A 12,688-nucleotide genomic window follows, 5' to 3' on the forward strand; every position below is an offset into this window, starting at 1 on the left:
TGTAGTTTATATCTTTTCCCTGGGACAACATACAGTCTTCAATGCCTAGACCTTACTCCTCACATCATTGTTCTTCCTGGTAAAGAAAGCCTTATCCATAGTGCCATGATCATTAATCAAAATAGGACAACAAACCCAAAAGACTTCACTGGAATTTTGCTACAATAATGAACAGTGGAAAGCTCAAGACAGGTACATAAACAACATTTTCTATAATGCTTAGTATATTTATTCTTACATATTATTGAACATGCTTCTATGACAGGGCCAGATCCTCAGAGCACGGTTAACTAAGGGCTCATAACAACATGTTTCCTAAATCAATCACTGACATTATTTTCTCTGAGGTTAATGGTGATCCCCAAAGCTAATTATATGCAAAAACAACATCTGACTGTAATGAAAATGGCAGAAAGTATTCTAATCAATTATTGATATCAATTTTACAAACAACACTTTAGATTGCACTTCTGTTTACTAGTGCGCTACTCTTTCTCCTTCAATAATGAGCACTACCTGAAGAATTGGAATAGAATAGTTAAGGAAAGCTCCTTTGAGTTAAGAAAATTAATTATGTTAAGTGTTATAGAAAACCAGATTGATGAGACCGTTATCTGTCTAGAACGTTTGGTAAAGCATAAAGACTGCTCCAAACTTGAACATGATCTAAAATTGAAACAAAAAACAGTCAAAATTAAACATAACCATAAGAAATTTATCAGAGATAAACTTGATTATGCAGAAAATATTACAAGGTAAGAGAAATGGCTACCGCTCACCTTTAGTTGTCCTACTATATACATGTGCTGGTATATGAGAAATAGGGTGCATACGGGAAGAAAATATTCTAGAGTACGGTTGTAAGGTCACAGCAGTGGCCTAAAAGAATCCTATTTGCACTCGCTAAACCAGAAATGCTAGGCTAGGAAAAATTCAATTCTTGGAGTTACCTCCATAGCCATACATAAACAAATTTATGTATGGCTATGGAGGTAACTCCAAGGATTGAATTTTTCCTAGCCTAGCATTTCTGGTTTAGCGAGTGCAAATAGGATTCTTTTATGCCACTGCTGTGACCTTTCACCGTACTCTAAATTATGCAGAAAATAGGCAGAGAAATTGGAGCAGATTTACAATGAGAAAGAATGATGGGACAAATAGATTTAACTTCTTAAGTTGGAATAACCAAGAATTTTCCGATGTGAGTAGAAACAGATATGAACAAGTGGGGTCAAGAAGAGAAAATGCAAACTCTAGAAATGGAGATTTTTATAGGAATGGATATGTTTCAATGTGATTTACACTATGGCCATACACATTTATGGCCTAATAGGTTTAAAATGAAGAGATATCAGTCCACACCAAGAGGAATCCAATTGAATTGCGTTCAAAGTATCATCACCCCTAAAGGAATACTGATAACACATTATCTCCACCAAATTTATATATTTTTTTTAGAATGTCTGAACAAGGAACCATTCAAACAGAGGACTCATGCCCCAAAGATGGGAAAAATTCGGAACAGAGACCTTTCAGGGAATAAAAACAAGATGGCTAATAGAAGAGGTAAAAGAGGGGATCCTCTATCAAAAAGAAAGGATCCTGTGAAGGACTACCTGAAATAAAAAATAAGGGTATATTGAATCTATCCTCAGTAGTTTTAACTGACAAACAAGTGCATTTTTTGAGTAACTGCCTCTCTTTCTCTTCCTGATATGACCCATATAGCTTCCAGTTTTTTTACAGATTTGCACAAATACATCAGGAACTTAACCATGAAACATTATTTTTTTAAGGCTTCTTTTGGATGCACTGCATAGAATACCCTTGATTAATTAATTTGAAGTGCCTATTTCCATACCAAATTCAAACCTTAATGTCATCATCTAGTTAACATTTTGTTCCACCACCAAACTGGATCAAATCCAATTATTTTCCAACCTAGAAGAATTCTTCAGGAGAAAAACTACTGAAAGAATGTTTGCACAAAAAAATGAGAACACTCCCAGAATGGCGGAGTACAACAACAAGTCAATGAACACCGATTTTACACCACCAACAGGACGCAACGGTAAACTAGACAGCTACATAGAGAGTTTCAGATTGCAAATTTCCTAACTAGCATTAGCCCAGTAGAAAAAAAATAAGGTACAACATTTCCCCATGGAGAGATCTGCAATCAAGGAATTGGGAAACAACCATATCACCATCAAAAAAGCAGATAAAGGCGGTACAGTGGTGGGTATGGAGGCAAATAAATCCATAGAAGAAGGCAACATCTACTACAAGAAACTGACCCATGATCCAACCCAGGAATATACAAAGAAATTATTGAATCTCATCAAATAATTCCCTAATCACCACAACCAGAATTGGAGCTACTAATATCTAACAACCAAGGAGTTGGTATCTTCTGCAAGCTTCCCAAACTCCACAAACCAGGTAGACCAATTATAAGGTATGGATACACTCACTGAACAAATATCAGGCCAAGTGAAGAAAATCTTAAAACCCCTAATCACAAACACCAACGGCTTCATACAAGATACTAAAGGTTTCTTCAATAAACTTAACAAAATCAAACAACTACCATCCAACACACTACTAGTTACCATGGATGTAGAATCCATGTACAGTAAAATCCACTAGGATGGCACAGGGGCCTGCTTGCAATTCCTTGCAACATCTCCCCTGGATCAGAAATGCAGCACTGAAGTAATTACCAAACGGACATCCTCATACACAAGTACTTAAGCTTCAACAAGAAAATGTACTTACTGTACAAGTAATGGGGACTGCAATGGGTAGGGTGACCAGATTTTCAAAATGAAAAACCAGGACACATTAAAAAATTATTTTCAAAACAAATGACATCACATGACGCACCCCGTTGCCATGACAATGAGACACTGACGTCAGGCGGTGACATGTTGCCATGACAATGTGGCATCACGTGATGCCTCGGCGCCATAAGGCATCCCGTTGTCATGTGAACTTGATGCCGCGTGACGTCACGGAGCGGCTCGTTGTTATGGCAATGAGCATTACGTGACGTCGCGCAGCCATGTTATCGGAATTTGGAGGGGAGACAGAGCCACTGACCCACTGACCCACACACACAGAGCCACTGACTCACACACACAGAGCCACTGACCCACACACACTGAGCCACTGACCCACACGCACCGAGCCACTGACCCACACGCACCGAGCCACTGACCCACACGCACCGAGCCACTGACCCACACACACCGAGCCACTGACCCACACACACACCGAGCCACACACACCGAGCCACTGACCCACACACCGAGCCACTGACCCACACACACCGAGCCACTGACCCACACACACCGAGCCACTGACCCACACACAGAGCCACACACACACCGAGCCACTGACCCACACACAGAGCCACACACACACAGAGCCACTGACCCACACACCCACGCAGAGCCACTGACCCGCACACACACACAGAGCCACTGACCCGCACACACACACAGAGCCACTGACCCGCACACACACACACACAGAGCCACTGAGCCACACACAGAGCCACACACACACAGAGCCACTGACCCACACACACACAGAGCCACTGACACACACACCCACACAGAGCCACTGACCCGCACACACACACACACACACACAGAGCCACTGACCCGCACACACACACAGAGCCACCGACCCGCACACACACAGAGCCACTGACCCGCACACACACACACACACACACACAGAGCCACTGACCCGCACACACACAGAGCCACTGACCCACACACACAGGGCCACTGACCCACACACACACATACACAGCCACTGACACACACAGCCATTGACACATACACACACAGTCACCGACACACATACACACACACACAGAGCTACTGACCCAAACACACACAGAGCCACTGACCCCCCCACACACACATAGCCACTGACCCACATACACAGCCACTGACACACACACAGCCATTGACACATACACACACAGTCACTGACACATACAGAGCTACTGACTCACACCGCCACTAACCCACACACCGAGCCCCTGACACACACACACCCACACCCACACCGCCACTGACACACACACAGAGCCACTGACCCATACACACACCCAGAGCCACTAACCCACACAACCACACAGAGCCACTGAACCACACACAGAGCCAGTGACCCACACACCGCCAGCCACTGACCCACACATTATTTGGCCCCATGGAGACGGTTATTTCTCACCAGCCATATTCCATTTTGCTAATTTTAACATTATGATCTAGCACTGGAGTGCAGTTGTCATTACAATTTCTATGTGGATACTGACCAACACACAGAGCCACTGACCCACACCGCCACTGACACACACCGCCACTGACACACACCCACAGAGCCACTGACCCACACCGCCACTGACACACTGTTACGCCGGAGTAGCCCGCAGACCAGACCTGTCCCTAGAACTGAGGTGGCAGGTATGAATACACACACCGACAGAGCGAGGGACGTGTCCGGGTTGTGGTATTAGATGGTGCCAGGCCAGATGGGGTGAATTGCGAGAATACTTGCCGATACCGTTTTCCCAGAAGAATGGTCGTTGCCGTTGCCGAGATCAGGGGTAGGAGATGTATGGAGGAATCGAGATGAGTGCCGAGGTCGAAGGGAGCCAGAAGGTACTTAATCAGGAACAATCCGAAGTCGAGAGCCAAAGGGGGTAGTCTGCCAAGCCGCGTCTAAACCGAGAGAATCAAAGAACAAGCACTGTGAAACACCCATACAAAAACTATGACGAGCGAGGAAGCACAGAACAGAGAGGGTATATAAAGCTGGAACAGCCAACCAGGAGAGGGGGCGTGCCTGGAGGAGCCCAGGGAGCTTCAGTGCATTGGCTGCTGTTCTTAGAGCTCAGGTGACACTCAGCAAGAGCCAGATTGTAACCATGCGGTGTTTGGGGGCGGAGCCTGAGTGGGGATAAGTTCAAGGGCTTTTGTGTGTGCACTGTAAGTCCAACGTGGGGTGCGCACGTGCGTGCGGGGGCGGCGATTCCGCGCCGACGGCTGCGGCGCAGAGCGAGGAGGAAGAACCTCGTGGAGCGTCCCACCATGCCGAGGGGTAAGTGATGAAGCTGAAGGGGGCTTGCGTGGTTGTAGTGGAAGGGTCTGAGCAGTGTAAGGAGAGAGCCGTGAGCTCCGCCTGAGACACTGTGTGCTCACACACACACCGCCACTGACAAACACCCACAGAGCCACTGACCCATACACCCAGTGACACACACACAGACACTGACACACACGCACAGAGCCAGTAACACACACGCACAGAGACACTGACACACACAGCGATGCTGACACACACAGATGCTGACACAGAGCCACACACACAGAGCCACACACACACAGAGCCACCGACACACACACACACACAGAGCCACAGACACACACACACACACACACAGAGACAGTAACACACACACACAGAGCCAGTGACGCACACACACAGAGCCAGGGACACACACACGGAACCAGAGACACACAGACATACACACAGACACAGAGAGCCAGTGACACACACACAGAGCCAGAGAGAGCCAGTGACACACACAGAGCCAGTGACACACACACACACACCGAACCAGTGACACACATACACACACACAGCCAGTGACACACACACACACACAGCCAGTGACACACACACAGACACACACAGAACCAGAGACACACACAGAGCCAGTGACACACACACACACACACACACAGAGCCCATGACACACACACAGCCAGTGACACACACACACAGAGCCAGTGACACACAGACACACACACACAGACACAGAGAGCCAGTGACACACACAGAGCCAGTGACACACACACACACACACACACACACACACACACAGAACCAGTGACACACACACACAGAACCAGTGACACACACACACACTCAGAACCAGTGACACACACACACACACACACAGAGAGCAGGTGACACACACACACACACACAGCCAGTGACACACACACACACACACACACACGGAGCCAGTGACATACACACACACATACACACACACACACAGAACCAGTGACACACACACACACACAAACAGAACCAGTGACACACACACACACACACACACACAGAACCAGTGACACACACACACACAGAACCAGTGACACACACACAAACACACACACAGAACCAGTGACACACTCACACACACACACACACACACACACACACACACTCTCTCTCTCTGTGTGTCCTACCTGTCACTGTGGAGCATGGAGAGGGAAAGCCATCTTGACTGGCAGCAGGCACCTCACCGCTGAGGCTCCGCTGACACTAACCCCGCCCCCACCCTCTGCTGTCAGACCGGCCTCTTCTCTCCTCCTGCTCTCCTCTCTGCCTGCATTCTGTGCTCTCTACTGCCCCCCCTGCTCTGATGGCCAAATCCGGAACAGCCACAAAAAAATGAACATTGAAAACAATGCAGGGCAGCGGGGACAGCCATCAAAAAACTGGGACAGCCATTAAAAAAACGGGACTGTCCCGGCTAAACCGGGACACCTGGTCACCCTAGCAATGGGCACCAGGATGGCACCACAATATACTAATCTTTTTATGGCAAATCTTGAACAGAAATTCCTAACCACACGCCTCCACAAACCTTACAAAAACTACAGATACATTGATGATCTGTTTATAATATGGACAGAGGGTGAAGAAAATCTAAAACAATGTTATGAGTCCTTGAATTCATTCCACCCATTTACTAAGCTCAAAATAAATTATTCAGCAAACCTAGTGAACTTTCTAGATACAACAGTAACACTGAAGAATTGCAAACTGCACACATCTTTATAAAAGAAACCCACAGCCATATTTAGTTACCTACCTCCATAACTGCAGCTTCCATCCCATTCATACAAAAGGAGCCATCATACACAGGCAGGCTATAAGATATCACTGAATATGCTCTGACATTAAAGACAGAAACAGACGCCTCACAACCATGATTGAATAATTCAAACAGAAGGGATTCAAGCCAAAGTCTATTGCCCAAACAATCACAAAAGACCCACAAGAATATCTTCTTCAATACAAAAACAAAAAAAACAATACACGCATACCACAAGTGGCTACATACAACCCTGCCCTAGTAGGGATGCGAAAAATAATGAAAGATCTGCAACCTTTGCTGACAGAGGATGAAACATTAAAAGACATCTTCCCCAAACTTCCCATCCTCGCATTCCGGCAACCACCAACTTCAGGCAGAAATTACTTAACAGAAAACTTTATAAACTCAAGGATGATGAGACCAAGACCATGCAACAACATACACTGCAAACATGCCAATATTCCACAGCTTGTCACAAACATAGAACAATAAATGTTACAGGATTATTCTGCTGCACATCTAGAAATGTCGTATCTATGATCCAGTGCAGCAAATGTGACCAAGTATACTGCATTGGTGAAACTGCCAAAAACTTCAAACCAAAATGCATCTGAACAGACACACAATAACACACCAGGAAGATATTGCAATGTGGGACACCACATTTCACAGTCAAATCATTCCTTAAATTATTTAAAAAACTAAATCCCCAAATGAATGTTTAAAAGCACTCAACACGTTTGTACTAGTGTGCCACTCCTTCACTTAATATTAACATATCTTTCATGGCATGCAACATAGTTATTTTTCTCACCAGGGGTAATGGTGATAAATATTATTGTAGAGTTTAATGGTGGGTGTGACTTTGATAAATAAGCACGATACTGAAGACTATGCAATCATATTTTATTTATACTTTCATCCAGAAAAGTGGGCATTTAGTCTGTCCCGGACTTGATATCCCGTATCATAATCAGCTGCCGTAGGAAGGACATTGGGATCTCCCTCCAGATCAGGCTCAATATTACCTGGCATGTGAGCATTGATAGCTGTGTAGAATACAGCAAGCTATAATGATATCAATCACTTAGCCAGGGCTGTACTGTAGCACTCCTCCTGATTTATCAAAACACATACAACGATTTTTCAACACTACAAATGTCCGCTCAATTACAGAATGCGTAGGTATGTGTGCCTCATTATATATAATTTCTTCTGTAGTTTGAGGATTACCACGGGGGGATAAAATCCAAGTCTGGCATCCCTATGCAGCGTCACCTGTTGTAACAAACATAAAAAATGTGTTAGACTATTTAAATTAGTTTCCAACACATTAATTAACTACATTATTTAAACACGTTTCCATGTCTCTACTGACATTAGAAGCAATGTGATGGTATTCATAACACTGGGGAAATGATTACATTAATTTTTATAACATAAATTATTTCTTTATATTAACTAACCTAATACATATTCATTGCCATATCTCACCTCCTCAAAAAGGCAAACAATGGACGCAGGATCTGGGCATCATGACAGGGATATGTATAGGATATGACGGGCAGGTATATTGTGCGTATTTATGCATACAAGCATTCGATTGGAGCTGATTTAACAGTGTTTTGCTTGTTCCCACTGGATGCCTATTGTGGGCTGGGTTGCGACATTTTACCCATGGGATTTAATGTTGATTGGTATACTACCATTTGATACACTGCACCTTATGCTGCTTATATTCTGTTCACTTTGATTGCTTATCTGCATTGAGGTATTCACAGCATATTATCTATCAGCTCCACCTATACCAGCACCTTATATTGAGACTAGGATTACTATTGCCCTATGCTTATTTATCCCTGGTTTCCCAGTAGTGTCTCATATGAACAACCCCAATTAGGGTAGGGGATATACACCTATGATTCTGGATTTAACCCTGGATATCCCTGAACCCATCACCCGATATACAAGTTTTAAGTGATTTTATTATAGTTTTGAGTATGTGTTACTGTGTCGTATTTTGTTTAACATTAAAGTATTTATTATTTTCTGCCTATGGGCAGTTTTAGTGGTAATTGTCCTCCCACAGTGCTGGGAGCGGTTACTTAATGGTACCCTTTAGAGCCTATTTCACCGTATTTTGGTTGGGTATTTGAACCCTAACTACTTTCAGTCTTGCTGTGCAGTAAACTGGGATCTTTTGTAGGAGAATCTCTGTCTCCTTATATGTTTTTGTCCATCATGACGGGGAGCCTAGAAAACTGGCAACCACATTGATAATGTGCATGTTAGCCTCACATACAACCTGCACATTGATGGAATGAATGTTTCTGCTGTTGCAAAATTCAAATTCCATCACTCTGGCTGGGGATAAGGCCACATGCATGCAATCTATTGCACCAATAACATTGGGGAAGCCAGCTATTTGGTAAAAAATGTCCTTTCAATTACTTCTGCGCTGTCTTCTTATGGGGGAAATATATATATATGTAGAGGTATCAGTACCGTGTTAGCCAAGCTTCAATAATCAAAAATAAATGTGTGTATATATATATATATATATATATATATATATATATATATATATAATCAAAAAATAAATAAATGGTGTGGGTGGGTGTGGAAATGTGAGAGTTAGTAGCACAACTATATGTGTCTGTGGATACTTTTCCACACTAACCCACACCATTTATATCCACTCCCACTCCACACACACCTTTTGTAAAGCACTTTTTATTATATATATATATATATATATATATATATATATATATATATATATATATATATATATATATATATATATATATATATATATATATATATATATATATATATATATATATATATACACACAGTGGTTGACAAATCACCAAAAAATCTACTCGCCACACAAAAAAATCTACTCGCCACCTAGTACCAAACGTGTGCTGCTTGGGCCAATATTTACTCGCCCGGGGGTTAAATCCACTCGCCCGGGGCAAGCAAATGTATAGGTTTGTCGAACACTGTATATATATATATATATATATATATATATTCCCCCTTGCGTACTTTCAAGGCACACAGAAATTTGTTGAAACACTATGAAAATATGGATTGCACCATTCTACCTACTGTGGGCACTGTACTCTGACATTAACCAGAGCATACAAAATGTTGTAAACTCAGCATTTTCACCAGCACAGGAATGGCTGTGAGAGAGTCCAAATCTTTCTTAAAATGTCATACAGAGTCAGAATAGAAGCTGTCTCCAAACGGAAACAGAAACTCTAAGTGTCATGACTCCCTCCTGCAGTACTCCTCGTAGACCTGTAGGGGTGCACAGAGGAGTCAAATTCAGACCCAGAACTGGTAAGAACTAGAACAGTCCATGAGGCTAGCTGCCATTTCAGTTTGGATATAAAACCCCACATAGTAAAATAATTCATTGCTTGTCAACTTTCCGTTTACAGGTCAACAGTCAAATTATCCTTTGTTCCCTAGCATTGAATCATTCCCTGTTCCTTTTTGTTCATGCTCCTAGTTCTGCAGTTCTTCTTGTTTGTTGTCTTGTATTCCGTTTTCACTATTTGCTCCCTGTTTATTATTTGTCCCTTGCTACTATTGCTTTTTGCATGTAGCACTGTGTAACAGGGAAGCAACCCTGTCTCAATGAGGCTGCAATTAAAAGCCTCGGTGGTCTGAGAAACCAGCAGGGAGCTGGTTAATTGCAACTGAACAATTAACCGGTCTCCACCTGGTAATCAGACAGGTTTAAAAACTCCTGCTGATCTGCACCCAAGGAGTCTTGAGCAAATAGGAGGACTGTGTGTTGACAGAAAGACACAAGGGGACCAGACCTATACCTAGTGCCTGGACACAGAGGATGCAGGATCCTGCCTGAGGCTGGGCCCTCAAGCAGACAATTATCCAGACTCCGGAGACTGACATGAAAGGCCACCTGCATTGACATACCTTTTGAGACTTTGGGGTGATAGACTGGTAAAGGGGCTTTTCCTCCCAGTCTTGTAGATAGGGACTGGGAAGTGAGTTAGTCCTTACACAGGGATAGGTGTTTGTTTATTTTGTTTCTTTTTGTTTGCTTTGCCTTGTTAAAGGGACAGGCTGAATGAAGCCAAGTTTTAATTTCCCTAAAACTGTCTCCTTGTGTGTATGTCTAAATCTCCCTCTTACACACTGCAATGCTTGCAGATAACTTTAGTTTTTCCTGTTATTTACCATTAGCACTATTTGCCACCTGTCCTTGTTTGTTCCCTTAGATACCATAGCTTTATGCATGTAGCTCTGCACACTTTTGAGACTACGTTTTCTTGTTAGTCTTATTTTTTTTAGTGTAACAATAAACCCTGTCAGGTTTTTTTGTATTTCGGAAAACAACAGGTATCGATAGAGCACAGCCAGGGGAATCCAACCACCATTTGCAGGAGGAAAAAATGCCCAGGTGAACTCCCAAGGTATATCAAATTATCATAATTATTGCAGGCTAATAGACAATAAAAATGGACAACATAAACGCACCTACGCATTTCATCTGGACATCATGCTGTATATGTTATGCAAATGGAACTTTGTCTGATTACTGAGCACCACAACTAACTTCATTTTTTGTATTTTGGACTCCTGTCTTCTGTGGGTTTCCATGTTACCTCAGAGGGTTCCATACATCCTGATAGATTAACAAGCCTAAGTTATCAGTCCCTCCTAGGAACATGGATCACACCAGAATATTACCAGCTGAATAAGCCAAAATCTTGCAAGACATGAGATTTTTCTAAAAGCTTGCAAGACATTCAGGGAGATTTGTCATTTTACAGAATAGCTATAGAGGGATTTACTGCCAGAATGGATAGTTTGTAGCCTCAGATAACACACTTATCCATTGGAGGGTTGCCACAGACTGCTTCTTCTTCTACCAGGTTTATTCCACTGGGACTTCCTGGCCATTCCGCATTACTTTCCCCATGCTATCCCTTCAGCGTCGCCAGAACAGTATTTTGGGGATCCCCAGAAATATCAGATAATTTTTACTCAATGTCAACTTCATTTTTAAGGCAATGTAGAAAACGCCGGTTCCGGTGAGGGGAGGCAAATCAGCGGGCACCACGATGCAGGAAGAAAAAATGCTGAAGCTGGACTGTGCTGTATACGAAATCCTTTATTGTAGCATAGATAAAAAGAGGAGGGGAAGCATACCCCTGCACCTCTAACGCGTTTCACCCAGTACTTGGGCTTTCTCAAAGAGTGACATTACCCGTGTGTGAGGCACTAAAATACCGGAAGTGGACCGGACGTGACGCCATCCAGCCAATGAGCTACGAGTGTGTCACGAGCGGCATGATGGGATACTGAGTTCGTGGCTGGGCGGTGCTAACGTGGCACGCAAAGGCGCCGGATGTGACGCCCACCAGCCAATGAACTTCAAGTATGCCACGAGCGGCATGATGGGATACTGAGTTCTTGGCTGAATGACGCTCGCGCGGCACACAGAGGCATCAGTGTCATGCGCAGTTGGGACTAATAAATTAAAAACAAAGTAAATACATTTTTGCAATCTACGTGTGAATGAAATAACAATTCATATTGATTAATAAATAATATAATATATATCCTATACCAAGAATATTATAAATATAACAGTATATAGAAAATATTCATGAAACTATATATATAATAATAATAATAAGTGGACCGGACATGACGCCATCCAGCCAATGAGCTACGGTTTTGGGTGGGGAGTGGGGGGGTAGGGGGGGTATAGGGGAAAGGAGGGGGGGG

The sequence above is a fragment of the Ascaphus truei genome, chromosome 4 (genome assembly GCF_040206685.1).
Source record: "Ascaphus truei isolate aAscTru1 chromosome 4, aAscTru1.hap1, whole genome shotgun sequence".
NCBI classification, from domain to species: Eukaryota; Metazoa; Chordata; class Amphibia; order Anura; family Ascaphidae; genus Ascaphus; species Ascaphus truei.